Source organism: Nuphar pumila, chromosome 4 (assembly GCF_984573655.1).
Source record: "Nuphar pumila chromosome 4, dmNupPumi1.hap1.1, whole genome shotgun sequence".
Lineage (NCBI taxonomy): Eukaryota > Viridiplantae > Streptophyta > Magnoliopsida > Nymphaeales > Nymphaeaceae > Nuphar > Nuphar pumila.
The window spans coordinates 40,786,073-40,801,561 of NC_143252.1; positions in this window are offsets into that span (position 1 = coordinate 40,786,073).

Genomic DNA, 15,489 nt, shown 5'->3' on the forward strand with positions numbered 1-15,489 from the left:
CTGCAATGGAAGCAGAACGACATACTGGAATTTAAGACGTAAAAATGGAAAATAAAAAAAATGATGCGATGAACTGCAAAAGGATTATTGAATCTGAAATAGTATAGATCGATACGTGCACTTATATAAACTGAAGAAAATACAACAAAATAAGTTGCAAAACAGAAAATGAGTGTTGGAATCCATTGTTCCATTTATATTGCACATGTGTGGGCCGATCTTGCTACCGGCAGATCGACTCTACATGGGTGCTTCGAATAAAAGGAAAGAAGAAAAGGAAAAAAAAAAGAAAGAAAAATCAGAAAACAAGATGAAATAAGAGAATAGAACAAGAAACAAAAAAAGAAAGGGGAATATTGCTCACCTTAGCCTGGGCGTTACAGGATGGTCGGCCTCCTTCAGATGATCAGAAGAAGAAACCGTGGGAATCTAGAGAGGAAAGAAGAAGGAGAAGAAGAAGATGCGTGAAAGGGAGAGGATTCAGAGAAGGGAAAAGAGATGAAAATGGAGGGGTCAATAATGGATGCCTCAATCGAGGACCCCTGCGGCTTCTTTTATAACAAGAATCCGTTAGGGGTTTTACCGATTGAATCCACAAGGTTTTGAATTTTTTTTGAAAAAGTGGCTTATTTCAAAGACTTTTCTAAAAGGAGTTTTATGCTAAAGACAACTTTGGCAAAAAGAAGGGGTTTCAAAACCGTATATTATGCTATTTTTTGTTCTTTTCTTGGCATTTCCTATTTTTTTGGTGTTTTTGAAATAAAAATTCTAAAACTAAGAGAGTTTTAAACTAAATTTATAAATATTTACAAAAGAAGGGTTTTCTGAGAATTAAGAGTTATTTTTGGAAAAAATTCTTCAAAAAACGGGTTTGGATCCTGGTTTTGAGAAAATATTCAAGTTTTGAACCTCGAATCAAGAAATACAATGCGATGGATCGAAACAGATACCAGACGAACTGTCTGAGCCTTTCAAAAAGTTATTTTGGTAATTTTGAGAATTTGGTTTAAAAATTGGATGACGAAGCTTAGATTTGGATTCTGATATTGGATCTGGATCCGAAATTGAGTCAGATATATAAAATGAATTAAATTTCAGTAAAATCTGAGAAATAAACTGGAATTTAGATTTAAAAGTGACCCAATTACTCAGAAAATGGGGGTCAGGGGCAAAAAAGGAATATTTATAATATTTTGAAAAATTTGGAGTATTCACACTTACTTAGGCATAAATAATAGAGTAACTTTATTCAAGTGTCATTGGTTTGATCCCACAACAACAAGAGTCGACAAAGCCTCAGGCATTGTGGAGGTGAATCATAAATCAAGGTTTGGAACATATGAACCATTCATATTAGCCTCGCAAGCTTAACAAGTTTACTATACTTCATATCTGAGTACAAGAAAGTGAGATAAAAATGAATGGTTGGCAGTTTGCAAGGTGAAGTCTAAACTATACCCCGAGTATGATCAATTACAGGAAGACAAGTTAACTAAAGAGAGTGATTACTATAAATCAGATGATATGTATAACTTCTCTTATGGTCACAATGTCGCACATGGTATGCATGTCATATCTCCTTTGGTCGATGGCACATGCATGGAAGAATATGATCCAAATGATATACCAAGTGGATGGGCACCCAATGAAGAAGAAGAAGAAGATGACGAAAAGGAGGAGGAGGAAAAAGAATAATATGAAAGTCAAATAAGTGATGATGAATCATTCTTGAGCTAGTGAAATACATCTTGTAATACATACCTCTATTTGATGTGTATGATTTGAATGTATTGCAATGACTTGATTGATTTGAATGTATTGCAATGTTTGAATGTATTGCATGAAGTTAATTTCGATTTGATTATGTATCTTCAATAGGTAGAGTTATGATTTGAATGTATTGAAATGTAATGCAATGACTTGAATGACTTGAATGTATTGCAATGTTTGAATGTATTGCATGAAGTTAATTTCGATTTGATTATGTATCTTCGATAGGTATAGAGTTATGATTTGAATGTATTGAAATGTATTGCAATGACTTGAATGATTTGAATGTATTGTAATGTTTGAATGTCTTGCATGGAGTTATTTTTTATTTGATTATGTATCCATGATGATATAGAGTTGTGTAACTGATCAAATCGTATTGCAAGTTAAGTATAAGTTATCCATGATTAGCAAGTGATGTCATATCTTATGTTTTAATGTATTGCAATATTTAATGTGGATGATTTGAATGTATTAAAATGTATTGCAATGACTTAAATGATTTGAATGTATTGCAATGTTTGAATGTATTGCATGAAGTTAATTTCGATTTAATTATGTATCTTCGATAGGTATAGAGTTATGATTTGAATGTATTGAAATGTATTGCAATGACTTAAATGATTTGAATGTATTGCAATGTTTGAATGTCTTGCATGAAGTTATTTTCGATTTGATTATGTATTCATGATTATATAGAGTTGTGTAACTGATCAAATTGTATTGCAAGTTAAAGATAAGTTATCCATTATTAGCAAGTGATGTCATATCTTATGTTTTAATAGATTGCAATATTTGATATAAAGTATTTGAATGTATTAAAATGTATTATAATGATTTGAAGGTATTGCAATGTTTGAATGTATTGTATGACATTTTTTATTTATTAGAATATGGTTTGTGGAGGTTACAGTGGTCGAGCACTCAGTGGTAGCCAGTCTCAGCCTTCATCTTCATGGGTTGCTTCGATAGGTATATCATTTAACTAATTATATACTTGATTAGTTTAAATACACATTATGTGAATTTCTAACTCATTTTTTTATAAATGATGCTTTACCTGCACATGACCCACCTATACCAGCTATTCATACAAGTCACGAGACAACATTGGATATATGGTCTTCTCAGTCTGACACGCGATGACTCATTCAAATAGTGTATATCGATAATCGACTGTAAGTATTTCATTTTCACTTATCCTATACTTATCTTATAAATATTGTATATTGATAGTTAATGTGTACTAATTCATGTGCAACACGAGGTTTGAGCCACAAGAGGTAATACGAGAGATTAGGCATTCACTAGTTCAACATCTACCAGGACCGGTCGCTCAATAGAAAGAGTACTCGAAGGAGGTGTTAGACAGATTGTGGTCCTCATTCATGGTATACAATCGTTCCTCATAGTTAATGTGTTTCATATTTAAATTTTCTTTATAGTCATGTCTACTAACTTTCTGAAATTATTTATAGGTTTTGAATCGCTTCGCGACTACGATGGAGGAGCAGAACGCGAGGAAGGTGTGGCAGAAGGTGGTTGTCAGTCAATTTATAGACATGTTGCATAATATAAAGACTGCAGTAAGAAAAACATCTGGCAGGATAGATGATCCACTGCAGTGGAAGGGCCATGGCCCTCCTACTATCAGGTCAGATGTTTGGGATGCAGTATGCAACAAGTAGACGAGGCATGAATTTTGAAACCGCTCAGCGAAGGCTGCACAAAACCGAGTGAAGATGCCCGATGCCCATCTACACATGGGTGGATCTAGGACTTTTGGGAGCCACCTGAAGAAAATGGTAACTTATCAATATATATATTGTCAATTTTATAAGCATTGTTACATACCTGTTAAATAATTTTTTTATTATTTAACTTCGCAGGAAGCAGAAAAATGAGACATTGTGCCATACAAGGATGTGTTTGTTGAAACACATAAACGTAAGACCACAGGAGTGTTTGTATCAGATAAGGCAAAAATTATAATAGTATGTATTTATTTTATTAATAAACATTGTAATATACAAGTTAACATAAGCATTGTAATTCTTAATTATTAATCCACATTATAATCATTACTTTGTAGGAGTCATACGAGCAACAGATGGTAGAGCGATATGACGATGACTCCACTCACCATCCGCCTTTTGATCCTGCAGCATGGGTGATTGTAACAGGTGAACCCAATAAGGGTCGTGTGTTCGGGTTTGAGAGTAATATGAACACCTCACCAATTGTTGCCTCCTCCAGTCACGGCTCTCAGACTTCGCCCATCAGCATCGGCTCTAAGCATTCGACTTACCCGCCTAATTCTTGTGATGGTGTCCGCCAGCCTGTTAAGGACACAATGCGTAACTATTTACATGAAATAATTTCTGACGTTTTCCTTAATGAGTTGTGCAACTTTTTTCGGGACAGGGAAACTTCGTCTGCAGGTGCTTCTTAGGTATGAAAGTTTAATGTGATTTGTTTCATGTCATTAGATTTCAAGCTAGTATATGTAGGATTAAAACACATATTTGCATGATTGAATCATTATGATTTTTTTATGTCATCCTTAGAACACATCTGAATTCTGTTAATATCCTTCACTTTATTGCTAGCTAGATTATGTGTAATTCACTCATGTTACTTTGATTGCCTTAACTTAGGTGCATTGAATATAATTTATTTCATTATATTTTGTTTATCAATACTAACCTTTCTTTTCTCTTGTAGGATGTTGAAGATAATCAACGTAGAGGAGCTGAAGGGGCAGATTGAGACAATGAAGAAGATGATGCACAGAATCTTGGTGATGATTAGATTCATGTGTTAAATTTTTTGTACCTTCTTGTTGTTTCAAAAGAAAATCTTTGTAAATGTTCACTTGTAAATAATTAGAACTTGGCGAGGATTATAGTGGATCGATAAATTGTTTTAGTTGCTTTTTATATGTATTTTTTATGTGTACTTTGTTTTTTATACACAAGAAATATAAATTGTACAGGAAATATAAATTATATCACGAGTTTTTTTCTCGATATTTATGTTTTAAACAATTTTTTTTATTGTTTGCGATGGATTAGCAACAGATATTATCCATCGCTATTTAGTATCGACGTCTAATTTAGCAACAGATTAGGGACAAATATTTATCTGTCGTAAAAGTGAATCAACCAATGTTTTGCGATGAATTTTAATCCGTCGCCAAACCAAATCTCTGCATATTAACAACGACCTTGCGATGAATCATGACATTCGCTAATTCATCGCAAATTAGCGACGAAACTTGTGATAGATAGTTTCTGTCACTAATTAGCCACTAGAATTTTGCGATGCAAGTTATCCGTCGCTAAACTATTTAGCAATAGATTGGCCACGGATTAGCGACAGATTGAGGTCGTCGCTAATCCACAAATTTCTTGTAGTGAAAAACATAAATCAAAAGTCATTTTTATACTAAATCAATCATGTTGAATATATATATATATATATATATATATATATATATATATATATATATATATATATATATATATATATATGTGTGTGTGTGTGTGTGTGTGTGTGTGTATGTGTGTGCGCGCGCTAAATGAAACATGTTAAATGGGTTTTTCTGTTTTTTGTTGTTGTTTTCCTGGTTACAACCTCATAAATGTGTTAGGCATGATCAATTTACCAAGAATCAACACCTTGATCATGTATTTTTGATGAAAAAAGTGATATTTAGAGCCTTAAAATTTACAAAAAATTTGAACCATTGATTATTTTAATCTTATAAAAACCCAACCATGTGTCAGAATCAACCACTTAAAGAGTTGATCCCTATAAAATCAAATTCATAGATATGTGGATCCCCAAATTTTGAAACACAAAAAAAATGTTTTTCTAAAAAGAGATTTTTATTTGGGTAAAAAACTGGATCCAAACTTGAGATTTGAGGGAGAGTTGTGGGGTCCGTTATTGAAGTTGCATGCCTTTCCTCCTCTATGAAGTAGGGATCAACCATACAAGGAGCTCAAAATCTTCAATGAGGGCTTCAGTTTGAGAATGTTTGTACCTCATATGTGGGTCCTAAAAAGAAAAGCGAGCTTGATGGTGTAAGCCACCACTAAGGCTCAAACAAATAAAAAACACGAATAATATAAGAAAATTAGAGAATTTCACACTTATAAAATAAATAAAATAAACACAAAAGTAAAACCAAATATTAATTCAAGCTTAGGTAGCCATTTCCTACAATGGTGACAGGCGCAGTGACACTCGAGCCACACTCTGACTAGGGGTGAACTCTAAAAAATGGTGAGATAGAGGATTTGGGTCCTAGGCTAGGATAAGTAGACTTAGCTAGGTCTAGGTGAGTAGAGAATTTCATAGAGTGTAGGTGTTTCTAGATTTTAAATCGTAGATGTTGGAATGGGAAGACTAAGTCTTTATTTATAGAATTTATGGTGGATTCCAGCACAATTCTAGCTTATTTGAGATCTGAGATTTGAATCCGTCCAAATATGAGATGGCGGGATCCTGTTGCTCCGGGTTTGAAAGTAGTATTTTTTATTAGTCAAGAGGTTTTTCATGGAAGGGATATGTTAGATAAAGTTTTTGGTTCATAGAAATAAGATAAATTCATTGAATCATATCTCACAACTTTGTGAGTTAGGCAGAGACGAGAAAATAAAAGGTTTATTTCCAATTGACACATGTTTCTGGACTAAATGAACGAGTAACAGTATATGCTGCTAATGATACATGACACTAACAATAATCAAGGTCTTCTAACGACAATCCATGTGTCTTTAAGAGAATGCGGGCAACACGTCATGGATCTGAGTGGTTACTAACAATAATCCATGTGGCATTAGTAAAATACTGACGACACATCATGGATCAGGTCAAGTGCTCGCGACAATGCATGTATACTTGCTAACGATATTCCATGTGTTGTTAGGGGATGACAACTTATTTTGGTCATAACTTTGTATTTCAATTTTGGATTGACCTAATTTTTAAATGTCGCCATTATGGACATGACTATAATGTCACCTTAAAATATCGTTGTTATATGTATGTTTATAATGGCGATATTATATGGCTATTAACTATGTTGCCGTTATAAACATACCTATATCAGTGACCTTAGCTATCACCATTAGAGGTATGTTTATAACGACAATATTATATGGCCACTATGAGGATGAGGGTCAATAACTGCGATGCTTCAACGATGATAATAAAAGTCACTCTGATTGATCAACTATGGCATATGTGTCGACATTATAAATATATCTATAACAACAACTTTAAATATCCCGTTAAAGATACGTCTTTGACGACAACATTATTTGGCTGTTAATATTGCTCTTAAAAACATTTTAACGATAATATTTAGTGGCCTATAATCTCGTTGTTAAAGATTAATAACAACATATAAATGTCGTTGTTATAAGGTTTTAATTTGTAATGACAGCCTTATATATCGTCGTTATATGGTATACTTATAGATTCTATAATGATGACATAAATGTTGTCATTTTTTAGTCTACAATTAGGGCTTGACATGCCCTTTTAAATTTTTTTGGCTGTCTCTCTCCCACCTCCCTCTCAAAGGTATCTCTCTCTTCTTCCTCCTTCTCTTCTCTTCTCTTTCCTTTCTTCTTCTCATTGTTGCAGGTGTCAAAGCCAGCCCTGATTGGGTTCGGCTTTGTAAGAGGAGGGAGTTGGCAGGTTGTTTGATGTATATGAGTTATACTATTATGATTTTTAACTAGATTTTTGCTAAATATTTCTAAAATTAAGTTTGATTTGCTCTTGAATGTTTATAATTTAAGATTTAGTATGGCAATGATGTGTATTACTTCTCTCTTCTTTTTGGTTAGCATTCTTTTTATTATTTTCTTTGTAATTCTTTGATCCTTAGTTGATTTAATCAAGGTTTTAGATTATCTACTTAAGGTGAGTTAGTTGTTATTACATTGATATGGTTGATTTGTTAGCCATTAGTTAGATTTTCATTTTTATGAATTTAGGGCACCATGATAGCTCCATGTTATTAAATGAGATTTGATGATAATGATGCTACCCTACTGATAAAAGACCTATTCAGTTTTACTTATTTTGGGCTTTAAAACTAATAGTGATACTTTTTTATTTATTTTGTACTGATATAATGTTATTGAATGTTGTGAAACATGGAGATGTTGCTTTCTCATTGTAAATGTTTTCCAATGTGTTTGTATTTTCATGGTCATACTCTCATAATATAGTGCATGCAAACATAATCAGCTTAGTAAGAATGAAGTTCCATAGCTACATAACTTACATGAGCACAATATTGCAACACAAACCAAAAAATAGAAAACATGAAAGAAAGAAGTCTTTCAAAGCAATATTCAACAACCAACTTTATCATGAAATGAAATTATAAAATTAAAATTGTCATAATATGCAAACAACTAAAGAACTCTAGACATGAAAAGCCACCAGTTTTAGGGATCCTATTTGAAAATATAGCACACACTAAATTTCCTTGACAAGTACTGGAGTTTGTCATCCAACAATATGTTTTTCCTTTCATAGAGTTAAGTTAAGCAATCAAATCGATTTATTTTGTTGTTCCATATAAACTCATTTAGAAAAAAACCAAATCACCATCCAAAAGGGGCAAGTTGTCTAAATTTGTGAGATTTTATCAATTACAAGGTCTAAATCTATGACAATAAAGGAAAAGAAATATAGCATAACAAACTTTTATTCTTAGGGGATAAGTCTCTTATAATTCTATAAATAAGGAGACTAAAAAAAGCATCAACAAAGAAGTGTAAGTTAAAAAGGAACAAAGTCTGTTCAAGTGTTTTGGATGCAAGGAAGTTGAAGATGTAAGGATCCAACAAATCCTTCAACAAATGTGTAGCCAACCAGAGGCAAATCAAGCAACAAAAAACTTCAGTAAGTATCAAGCTTGGGGCATAAGGAGTTGTGGGCGAAGGTGCCTTCGTATTCCTTAAGAGGCTTTCGTGCATCGTTATAGAGTGGTCCGACATCACTCACAAGTCACGAATAAAGGTCTCAGAGCATGAGAAAATGGTGGTGCATGAGGTACTTTATGTAAGTATATTTCCTAACTATGTTTTGATAAACATATTAATTCATAAAAAAATATTACTAATTATATTCTGATAATTTGGTGCAGACGGAGTTTGATTTAGACAAGGATATAACTGAACATCTTGTAACCGTAGATAAGTAGCTTCAACTATCATACTCAAGGGTGCGAGAAGGTTTTTATAAACATTACAAGAGGTTTGAAAACCATGACAAAGTAAAAAAACATCCTCTCGAGGAGTCGACTTTGAAGTGTGGAAAGGGATTTACAACTTTTTCACCAAAAAACTATTGAACAGTAAATATTGAATATATATTTATAAATAAATAAATATTCAATTTTTTAGATTTTTGTTAACTAATTGTCTTCCTTTGGTAAACAACGAACATAAAAAAAATCGCTAATAGAGAAAAATAGATGGTTCAACATACCAGTAGATCATCTTCATACATCCTTAGGTTTCAAATGTGGGTAAGTTTCGTATTCCCTAACTTTATTGTTTTCATATACTAGTATAGTGTTAAATATGTTTGATTTAATAGATTCTAAATTTATTATTTGTAGACTGAAAAAGATGGGTAGAAATTGATGACGACTGCGTTCTACAAAGAGATACACACTTATTTAGATCACATGACATTCATCTACAGTGAAGCAGAAGACACCTTTATAAGTAACTCACACTTTGTAGCAGCGAAGCAGAATTCACATTCATTCATTATATTTTGTACATTAACATTAATTACTGATAATGAAATATTAACATCATGTAGAACAAGTTACACTCTATAAAGATTGAAAGTGATGAAACATGTTTTTCATAAGGAGGCTCGTCGATGTTGCAGTGAGACATTCTTGCCAAAGTCATTGGGGAGAGGTTTGGACATGTGAGAGGGATGAGTGCATTTTCTATTTCATCCAAAGAAAAAACACATATTTTAGAGCTATCTTCCTAGCTGGAGGCAATACAATCAGAGCTTCAATAATTAAGAGAACAACTGGAGCGAGAAATAGAAGATCAAAAGTGAGAGAAATAAGACTGGAAGCGAGACAAAGAAGAAAATCGGAAGTTCAGAGAGCAAATCCAGACTTTCATAGATTCTCTCTGATAGAACCCCCCATCCTAGATCTCTCTTATTTTCTTGTAGATAAGACTGCCATATGTATATTTATTGGATGAACATGTCATAGCTTTTGATGCCATGTTATTTTGTTATGGACATATGTTTGTTTATAGTTTCTTTTTTTGTTTGGCTAGTATTAAATTTTTTTATGTTATAATTAGTGTAAAACTGATTATATATATGTTTATTTATTGAATTGAAGTTGATATTCTCTTGAATGTGAAAAGATGTTTTGTTAATATTTTCTTAATGCTTTTTCAAATTCTCATGTAAGTGTAAAAAAAAGGTGAAAGCATTATCGAGCTTTTAATAATAATGTGATTAAAATATTTGTAAGTTATAGATTGAGTTCTTATGCTACTATTAACATTATCATAATTGTAGTCATTCTTGAAGTGTGTTTGTTGCAGGTGGATATAAGAGAGGGGTTTGAAGAAGATGTATGCTTATTTTTTGAAGTGTATGTTTAAAGTTGAATGTTTGAGGGAGTTGGAGAGAATGAATCTTTGAGGGAGTTGGAGAAATGTGTTTATTTTTTGAAGTGTATGTTTATATTTTAATGTATGTTTAAAGTTGAATGTTTGAAGGGATTGAAGATGATGAATGTTTGAGGAGGTTGGAGATGTGTGTTTGTTTTTTGAAGTGTGTGTTTATATTTGAATGTATGTTTGAAGTTGAATGTTTGAGGGGGTTGAAGATGATGAATGTTTGAGGAGGTTGGAGAAGTATATTTATTTTTTAAAGTGTATGTTTATATTTGAATGTATGTTTAAAGTTGAATGTTTGAGGAGGTTGGAGAAGTATATGTTTATATTTGAATGGATGTATGTTTGAGGATGTTTGAAGTGTATATATGAATTATATTTTATACTTTGTTTAATATAATGTAAAAAAAACAAACTAATATAAAAGTTTATTTTTGCTAGTTTAAGGCTTATAACAACAATATTTTTGTGTCGTTGTTAGAGGCTTTAACACTATGTCATCGTTACAACCTATAACAGTGACATAATTATCGTTGATAGCCTAAAACAATGACTTTTCATCATTATAGAATATAAAAGAGAGTTAATTCTCTCCATTTAGGTTTTAATGGTGACACAAAAAATACTGTCATTATAGCTAAATCGTGGTTATAGGGTGGATCACGCTAGTGATGTTCTGAGTTCTGACAAAATTTATCGGCAGTGTTGGGTCACACATTAATGGCAACCTATAAATGTCATCATTATTAGTCAACAACTAAGCCCAAAAATTGATGGCGATGAATAGGCCAGTAGCGGCAAGAAACGTCGTTTCTATTGACCCTCATCCTTGTAGTGTCTCTCTCACCCTCTCGTACCTCCCTCTTGCTGGATGACAGCTCCCGCCGACTACGAATCCAATCGGCGACAGCACCTCTCATGCTCCCGCCGAAGATGCCTCTCATTGCAGTCCTCTCTCTCTCTCTCTGGTGATGAAGTTGATTTGCTCCTCCTCCTGTGATTCAACGTTTCTCGTTAGGACGAACAACCCAGCTTCTCGATCTGTTGATTGTGCCTTAACTTTGGGACCTCTGGATGGGTTTGCTTGGCCTTGTGAGTAATTGTTTTTTTTTTTTTTTTCAATTTCTTGATCTTAGTTGAGGGGTCTTGATCTTCTTGGGGGGGTGCCTTTTTTTTGTGATTTTTGGTTGTTTTTTGAAGTTTTAGGGTGATTTTTTTGTTGGATTTTAATTTGTGAGTGAGGTTTAAGTAGAGTGTTTTATTGTTGATCAATGCATGGTTTTTTTTTTTTTTGTTGGTGGTGATTTGGAGTCGGTTCTTTTATAAGCCATGAATGGGACCTGAAGGCTGTAGTCCTCCCCCTCCTCCGGGCTTTTTTTCTTTTCTGTTGTTGTATATTTTTATTCTAGGTATATATTTGGCAAGAATTCTTCAAATGAAAAGTTCCGAATGACAACACCTGTCTTCACCAAGGTGCTTGACAAAGAACCATCTCGTGTATTCATCCAAATAGTGCTTCCACTCGGAAAAGAAATGGATGGGGAATGACTAATATGATATCCCTGCAATTTTGGTTCTTATTCCTTTGACCACATTACCATGGATTCATTTAGAATATGTTGCACATAATTTCAGCTGTTAGGGCGCCATAGATTCTATTTCCATCCTAGATCTGGGCATTATTTATGCTTTCTCACTACTACACAATATAATGTTTCTTTCAATGAACACAAGAGTTTCTCATGTCCAGATCTGCAGCCCAATCTGTATCAGAGGTAACCAGCTACAATCAGTTGATGTTTTGCTCCTTAGCAAGTCTTAATTCATATCAACTCTATGACAGAGCAGAATATGCTTCATTTCTTCTAGGTGTCCAATGCGAGGGTCATTTACATATAGTGTCAGTTGATTTACTGTATATTGGTCGTTTGAATGATAGGTATTGTAGTTCTCCTAATGCTTCTAACACTCCAGGATAGAGTTTAGTCTTTTGTTGCTAATGCATTTTACTAATGCATCCTAATCTAGATGAATTTTGTGTTTTGGGTGCTGGTATTTTGAGCAGCTTGCCAGATCCTAATGAAGGTGTGAGTTTGCATGAAGTGGAAGGAGGCACCGCTGCCGTAGTTAAATTCAGTGGAGAGCCCACAGAGGATGCTGTTATTGAGAAAGAGAAAATGCTTTGTTCTGCACTTTTAAGAGATAATCTGAAGCCAAAAATAGGCAGCATGCTTGCACGCTACAATGATCCATGGAACACATGGAGCTTTTTAAAGTTATGGTTGATCTATGTATTTCAATTCTCTTGTGGGTTGCATCATTGTTGCTTCTCATGTCAAACACCATTTCAATTTTTACATCATAGAGAAATGAAGCGCTAATATGGCTCGATGAGTTCAGGTTGGTGTAGATCCTTGTAACTGTGCTAGATTGAAGAGTAGACATATACAGTTGTAGCTTCGACGCACAAGCAAGCCCCAGTGGTACCAACTAAGAAAATATTCTTATTTATCACATCTTTTTGTTTTCTTTCATATTTAATTGATCGTGATTTGAACTTTACACAGGAAGAGAATGTTTGGATATCTATCACTGATAGAAAAGAAGACATTATGTTAGTTTTCTCGTGTTTTCTCGGTGATCTGGCAAATGGTGCTCATCTTCATTCGAGATCAATTCATATCTAGTGATCATGAATGGTGAAACAGCTGGAAGAACATATCACAAGCTCCGGGCTGAATGTGGTTGTGATAAACTGAGTGATTGCAGCATCTGCCTGGCGCCTGATCATATCTTGGAAACAGTAAAGGTTCCACATGGAAGAAAAGATGATAAACCCAACAGAGCGAGAACAACCTTTCGCATTATAAACCAATAGATAGAACATCAGTTGATAAGTAATATTGAAAAACCAGATCAGCTCAAATTATTAACTGGAATCGTCCAAGACTGATGAAAGCGCAAGCACACTAAAAACAAATACCAACGATTTCACATATCACCTTGTTGAATAGATAAGCACAAACCATAATCAAGGACACGAAGCAGTGCCTTTTAACTTCACTACTGCTGACTCTACAGATAAATATTTCTTTGCCGACTCCAGCATAATTAGAAAACAAAAGTTACTATCATTGAATTATTTATCAATAACTAAGACTAATTAGAAAAATGAATAACACAATGGGCAGGACAAGCCTTTCATATCCAAATCAAGTAGTTCATTAAATTTAAGTAATTTCTCAGAATTGCAACCTGAGACTGAGTCGTGTCTAAACCAGTCACCTGGAATCTAGGTCATGGATGGGGCATATACAACAACAAAAAAGAAAAAAAAGAAGGGGGACTACAGCCTTGGGGTCCCATTCATGGCCTATACAAGAACCGATTCCCAAATCACCAACAACAAACCAAAAAACCCACAAATTGATCAACAATAAAACACTCCAACTTAAACCTCACTCACAAATCAAAGTCCAACAAAAAAACACTTTAAAACTTAGAAAAACAACCGAAAATCACAAGAAAAAAGGCACCAAACCCCAAAGAAGATCAAGGACCCCAACCAAGATCAAGAAATTAATAAAAGAAGAAAATAACAATTACTCACAGGGCCGAGCAAACCAATCCGAAGTTAAGACACAATCGACAGATCGAGAAGCAAGGGTGTCCCTCCTAAAAGCGCTAAATCACAGGAGGAGCTAAATCACAGGAGGAAGAGCATGTTGGATCGAATCAGACAGAGGGATTGAGGGAGGTATTTACGACCTTCTTCAGGAGGGGTTTGCTCTCACACAATCTTCAGTGTCTTCGGTGAGTAAGTCATCTCTTACTTAAATAAGAGAGTTGATAAGCTGGGGATTTTACTCTGTCTTGGGTAGCTGATAACCCAATTAAAAAAAGTATAACAGTTTCACATTTGAACTTATCGCTTCATTCTGGATATGGCCCTTTATCTGGGTGGTTTCACCAGTTAAAGTGAGAGTGATCCCATCTCTCTCTTCCACGGGTAAGACTCTTCGTGAAACATGGTCGGAGGGATCTTACCAGATCAACATCTTCCACTTCGTCATGTGAAACTAGTCATAATGCAGAATTTAGCCTCTCACTATTGGAGTATTTTCCTTGCATCAACATTTCTGAAATGAGTTATATTTATCAGTTTCTCATCCAAACATATGTCTTTATTAGACATATCTTAATCTCATACAGGATACATATTTCGAGAACATTTTCTTTGATATGTCGTTTGTTAAAGGATTAACAATCATATTAGATATAAGTAAATAGCTAGCTTTGATTTCATTCATTTCAATCATATCATGAATATAATAGTATTTTACTATTATATGTTTACTTTTTGAATTATTTGCTCCATTCTTCATAAAAGAGATGACATCCTGGTTATCACAATAAATTTAGACTGGCCCGTTGATTATTTCTTGCTTCAAATAATTAATGAAATGACTTATCCAAACAACAAATATGGCAGCTGCATTGCATGCAATATATTTACTTTCCTGAGAGCCTTATTTCTTACAAGACCAAGAAACTATTTTTCTTCCTACGAGAAAAATATAATCAGAGGTGGATTTACTATCATCTTTGTTGTCTGCAAAGTCAACATCAAAATATTCAGTTAATTCTAAAGAATCAGCTTGAAAACATAGTTTTAAGTTTAAAATCTCTTTTAAATATCAAAATATTCTTTTTACTGCTTGCTAGTGTGGCCAACCAGGATTACTCTGATAGTGATTAACGAGGTCAACAATAAAGCTGATATCAGGCCTTGTGCATAACATATCATACATCAAGCTTTCAACAACTTGTGCATAAAGGACATTAAGCTTTTCATGTTTATCACCTGGACTATCATTCTTACTCAACTTGACACCTTTTACCATAGGTGTTCTAACAGGTTTACAACCACTCATTAAAAAAATTTTAGTATATGATTTAAATACCTTACTTGACTTAGGCTTAAAAGTCTAAAATTTCTATATCGAGTGATTTTGATTTC